The sequence below is a fragment of the Salmo salar genome, chromosome ssa12 (assembly GCF_905237065.1).
Source record: "Salmo salar chromosome ssa12, Ssal_v3.1, whole genome shotgun sequence".
Lineage (NCBI taxonomy): Eukaryota > Metazoa > Chordata > Actinopteri > Salmoniformes > Salmonidae > Salmo > Salmo salar.
Window position 1 is genome coordinate 28926143 of NC_059453.1, and position 6476 is coordinate 28932618.

The window sequence follows — 6476 nt, forward strand, 5'->3', positions numbered from 1 at the left end:
CTGAGGGAAAAGGGGGGGTACAACTCAATATTAGGAAGGTGTTCTGAGGGAAAAGGGGGGGTACAACTCAATATTAGGAAGGTGTTCTGAATGCTTTGTACACTCAAATTCAAAATCAAATCAAATTTATTTTTATATAGCCCTTCGTACATCAGCTGATATTCTCAAAGTGCTGTACAGAAACCCAGCCTAAAACCCCAAACAGCAAGCAAAGCATGTGAAAGAAGCACGGTGGCTAGGGGGGGCACCAACCCAGACAGGAAGACCACGTCAGTGACTCAACCCACTCAAGTGACGCACCCCTCCCATGGACGGCATGGAAGAACACCAGTAGGCCAGTGACTCAGCCTCTGTAAAAGGGTTAGAGGCAGAGAATCCCAGTGGAAAGAGGGGAACCGGCAAGGCAGAGACAGCAAGGGCGGTTCGTTGCTCCAGCCTTTCCGTTCACCTTCACACTCCTGGGCCAGACTATACTTAATCATAGGACCTACTGAAGAGATGAGTCTTCAGTAAAGACTTAAAGGTTGAGACTGAGTCTGCGTCTCTCACATTGGTAGGCAGACCATTCCATAAAAATGGAGCTCTATAGGAGAAAGCCCTACCTCCAGCCGTTTGCTTAGAAATTCTAGGGACAATTAGGAGGCCTGCGTCTTGTGACCGTAGCGTACGTGTAGGTTTGTACGGCAGGACCAAATCGGAAAGATAGGTAGGAGCAAGCCCATGTAATGCTTTGTAGGTTAGCAGTAAAACCTTGAAATCAGCCCTTGCCTTAACAGGAAGCCAGTGTAGGGAGGCTAACACTGGAGTAATATGATCAAATTTTTTGGTTCTAGTCAGGATTCTAGCAGCCGTATTTAGCACTAACTGAAGTTTATTTAGTGCTTTATCCGGGTAGCCGGAAAGTAGAGCATTGCAGTAGTCCAGCCTAGAAGTAACAAAAGCATGGATTAATTTTTCTGCGTCATTTTTGGACAGAAAATTTCTGATTTTTGCAATGTTACGTAGATGGAAAAAAGCTGTCCTTGAAACAGTCTTGATATGTTCTTCAAAAGAGAGATCAGGGTCCAGAGTAACGCCGAGGTCCTTCACAGTTTTATTTGAGACGACTGTACAACCATCCAGATTAATTGTCAGATTCAACAGAAGATCTCTTTTTTCTTGGGACCTAGAACAAGCATCTCTGTTTTGTCCGAGTTTAAAAGTAGAAAGTTTGCAGCCATCCACTTCTTTATGTCTGAAACACAGGCTTCTAGCGAGGGCAATTTTGGGGCTTCACCATGTTTCATTGAAATGTACAGCTGTGTGTCGTCCGCATAGCAGTGAAATTTAACATTATGTTTTCGAATGACATCCCCAAGAGGTAAAATATATAGTGAAAACAATAGTGGTCCTAAAACGGAACCTTGAGGAACACCGAAATTTACAATTGATTTGTCAGAGGACAAACCATTCACAGAGACAAACTGATATCTTTCCGACAGATAAGATCTAAACCAGGCCAGAACTTGTCCATGTAGACCAATTTGGGTTTCCAATCTCTCCAAAAGAATGTGGTGATCGATGGTATCAAAAGCGGCACTAAGATCTAGGAGCACGAGGACAGATGCAGAGCCTCGGTCTGACGTCATTAAAAGGTCATTTACCACCTTCACAAGTGCAGTCTCAGTGCTATGATGGGGTCTAAAACCAGACTGAAGCGTTTCGTATACATTGTTTGTCTTCAGGAAGGCAGTCAGTTGCTGTGCAACAGCTTTTTCTAAAATTTTGGAGAGGAATGGAAGATTCGATATAGGCCGATAGTTTTTTATAATTTCTGGATCAAGATTCGGCTTTTTCAAGAGAGGCTTTATTACTGCCACTTTTAGTGAGCTTGGTACACATCCGGTGGATAGAGAGCCGTTTATTATGTTCAACATAGGAGGGCCAAGCACAGGAAGCAGCTCTTTCAGTAGTTTAGTTGGAATAGGGTCCAGTATGCAGCTTGAGGGTTTGGAGGCCATGATTATTTTCATCATTGCGTCAAGAGATATAGTACTAAAACACTTTAGTATCTCCCTTGATCCTAGGTCCTGGCAGAGTTGTGCAGACTCAGGACAATGGAGCTTTGGAGGAATACCCAGATTTAAAGAGGAGTCTGTAATTTGCTTTCTAATGATCATGATCTTTTCCTCAAAGAAGTTCATAAATTTATTACTGCTGAAGTGAAAGCCATCCTCCATTTGCGAAGGCTGCTTTTTAGTTAGCTTTGCGACAGTATCAAAAAGAAATTTCGGATTGTTCTTATTTTCCTCAATTAAGTTGGAAAAATAGGATGATCGAGCAGCAGTAAGGGCTCTTCGATACTGCACGGTACTGTCTTTCCAAGCTAGTCGGAAGACTTCCAGTTTGGTGTGGCGCCATTTCCGTTCCAATTTTCTGGAAGCTTGCTTCAGAGCTCGTGTATTTTCTGTATACCAGGGAGCTAGTTTCTTATGACAGATGTTTTTAGTTTTTAGGGGTGCAACTGCATCTAGGGTATTGCGCAAGGTTAAATTGAGTTCCTCGGTTAGGTGGTTAACTGATTTTTGTCCTCTGACGTCCTTGGGTAGGCAGAGGCAGTCTGGAAGGGCATCAAGGAATCTTTGGGTTGTCTGAGAATTTATAGCACGACTTTTAATGCTCCTTGGTTGGGGTCTGAGCAGATTATTTGTTGCAATTGCAAACGTAATAAAATGGTGGTCCGATAGTCCAGGATTTTGAGGAAAAACATTTAGATCCACAACATTTATTCCATGGGACAAAACTAGGTCCAGAGTATGACTGTGGCAGTGAGTAGGTCCAGAGACATGTTGGACAAAACCCACTGAGTCGATGATGGCTCCGAAAGCCTTTTGGAGTGGGTCTGTGGACTTTTCCATGTGAATGTTAAAGTCACCAAAAATTAGAATATTATCTGCTATGACTACAAGATCCGATAGGAATTCAGGGAACTCAGTGAGGAACACTGCATATGGCCCAGGAGGCCTATAAACAGTAGCTATAAAAAGTGAGTGAGTAGGCTGCATAGATTTCATGACTAGAAGCTCAAAAGACGAAAACGTCATTGTTGTTTTTTTTTGTAAATTGAAATTTGCTATCGTAAATGTTAGCAACACCTCCGCCTTTGCCGGATGCACGGGGGTATGGTCACTAATGTAACCTGGGGGTGAGGCCTCATTTAACACAGTAAATTCATCAGGCTTAAGCCATGTTTCAGTTAGGCCAATCACATCAAGATTATTATCAGTGATTAGTTCATTGACTATAACTGCCTTGGAAGTGAGGGATCTAACATTAAGTAACCCAATTTTGAGATGTGAGGTATCACAATCTCTTTCAATAATGGCAGGAATGGAGGAGGTCTTTATACTAGTGAGATTGCTAAAGCGAACACCGCCATTTTTAATTTTGCCCAACCTAGATCGAGGCACAGACACGGTCTCAATGGGGAAAGCTGAGCTGACTACGCTGACTGTGCTAGTGGCAGACTCCACTAAGCTGGCAGGCTGGCTAACAGCCTGCTGCCTGGCCTGCACCCTATTTCATTGTGGAGCTAGAGGAGTTAGAGCCCTGTCTATGTTCGTAGATAAGATGAGAGCACCCCTCCAGCTAGGATGGAGTCCGTCACTCCTCAACAGGCCAGGCTTGGTCCTGTTTGTGGGTGAGTCCCAGAAAGAGGGCCAATTATCTACAAATTCTATCTTTTGGGAGGGGCAGAAAACAGTTTTCAACCAGCGATTGAGTTGTGAGACTCTGCTGTAGAGCTCATCACTCCCCCTAACTGGGAGGGGGCCAGAGACAATTAATCGATGCCGACACATCTTTCTAGCTGATTTACACGCTGAAGCTATGTTGCGCTTGGTGACCTCTGACTGTTTCATCCTAACATCGTTGGTGCCGACGTGGATAACAATATCTCTATACTCTCTACACTCGCCAGTTTTAGCTTTAGCCAGCACCGTCTTTAGATTAGCCTTAACGTCGGTAGCCCTGCCCCCTGGTAAACAGTGTATGATCGCTGGATGATTAGTTTTAAGTCTAATACTGCGGGTAATGGAGTCGCCAATGACTAGGGTTTTCAATTTGTCAGAGCTAATGGTGGGAGCCGTCGGCGTCTCAGACCCCACAACGGGAGGAGTAGAGACCAGAGAAGTCTCGGCCTCCGACTCCGACTCGCTTAATGGGGAGAACCGGTTGAAAGTTTCTGTCGGCTGAATAAGCGACACCGGTTGAGCATTCCTACAGCGTTTCCCTCCAGAAGCCATGAGAAAGATGTCCGGCTGCGGGGACCGTGCGAGGGGGTTTATACTAACGTTACTATCTGTACTTACTGGTGGCACAGACGCTGTTTCATCCTTTCCTACACTGAAATTACCCTTGCCTAACGATCGCGTCTGAAGCTGGGCTTGCAGCACAGCTATCCTTGCCGTAAGGCGATCGTTCTCCTGTATATTATAAGTACAACGACTGCAATTAGAAGGCATCATGTTAATGTTACTTAGCTTCGGCTGTTTGAAGTCCTGACGAACCATGTCCAGATAAAACCTCCGGGGTGAAAAAGTTGAATGAAAAAAGTTGAGTGAGGGAAAAAGTAAAAATATACTCAGTGTAGATCCCATTCATCTGTTGCATGCTGCATCTGAGGCACCCTGCTGGGAATCTTTATAATTCACCCTGCTGGGAATCTTTATAATGCACCCTGCTGGGAATCTTTATAATGCACCCTGCTGGGAATCTTTATAATGCACCTTGCTGGGAATCTTTATAATGCACCCTGCTGGGAATCTTTATAATTCACCCTGCTGGGAATATTTATAATGCACCCTGCTGGGAATCTTTATAATGCATCCTGCTGGGAATCTTTATAATTCACCCTGCTGGGAATCTTTATAATTCACCCTGCTGGGAATCTTTATAATTCACCCTGCTGGGAATCTTTATAATGCACCTTGCTGGGAATCTTTATAATGCACCCTGCTGGGAATCTTTATAATTCACCCTGCTGGGAATATTTATAATGCACCCTGCTGGGAATCTTTATAATGCATCCTGCTGGGAATCTTTAAAAAAAAAAGCACAATGACAGTGAAAGGACCATGACCTATGACCGATGCCTGATTCTGTTTTAACAGGATAAAATGAATGTTGCCATGAGAGAGATGGTTGGGATGGTGAGGTATTACTTGACAAGAATAACCCTAATACAAGGTTCTCAGAAAGGAGTATCCATAGCTAGCTACTGACAGTTCCCAGTCTACATAAAATATGTCAAGATATGAATTTCCATATTCAAGTTTTGTCATGCCCTGATCTGTTTCACCTGACCTTGTGCTTGTCTCCACCCCCCTCCAGGTGCTGCCCATCTTCCCCATTATCCCCTGGGTACTTATAACTGTGTTCTCTGTTTGTCTGTTGCCAGTTTGTCTTATTTGTCAAGTCAACCAGCATTTTGTCTCAGCTCCTGCTTTTCCCCAATCTTTCTTTTTCTCACCCTCCTGGTTTTGACACTTGCCTGTCCTGACTGAGCCCACCTCCCTGACCACTTTGCCTGCTCCTGACCCTGAGCCTGCCTGCCGTCCTGTACCTTTGCCCCTACTCTGGATTACCGACCTCTGCCTGACCCTGAGCCTGCCTGCCGTCCTGTACTGTTGACCCACCACTCAAGATTATCGACCCCTACCTGCCTTGACCTGTCGTTTCTCTGCCCCTGTTGCTGTAATAAACATTGTTACTTCAACACAGTCTGCATTTGGGTCTTACCTGAAACATGATAAGTTTACCATGTTGCATCACTAGTAAACACCCAATTAACTTTAACTGACATCTTAAAAGAAGGTTCAGGATGGCAACAGCAATAATTCCCTTTAATGATATTTATTGTTAGGCCTACTTAAGGGCAACGTTTTGAAGCAAGGTCCTTTGTCAGAGCACAACCATCAAGTTTGACATACTTTAATTAACTTTGACATACCAAGACCGACCCAAACATCTTGTGGATTCAATACACTTTCAGTACACCCACTTTTACCCTTGAAGCAGAAAATCATTTACAATGAAATAATGTCACCTTTGAGCTCAAAGCAATTGCTCACTTTGAAAAGATCTATTGATATTTTAAACAAAACAAGTTTTGTATCAAGAACGGTACAGATGCTGAGTCTTTCACAATCGGCTATACATCAGACTTCTCTAAAGTGATGATCTTTCAAAAATATTCTGTAAGTTACAGTTCAATGTGACGTGTTTTTCCAATACAATACCATGGACTGCCTGTTTTGTCACCCATTTTCTGCTTTAATAAATGCATTTTTTTTAAAGTACTGAGTATACAAAACATTAAGGACACCTGCTCTTTCCATGACATAGACTGACCAAATGAATCCAGGTGAAAGCTATGATCCCTTATTGATGTCACTTGTTAAATTAGGTCATTTAAATCAGTGTAGATGAAGGGGAGG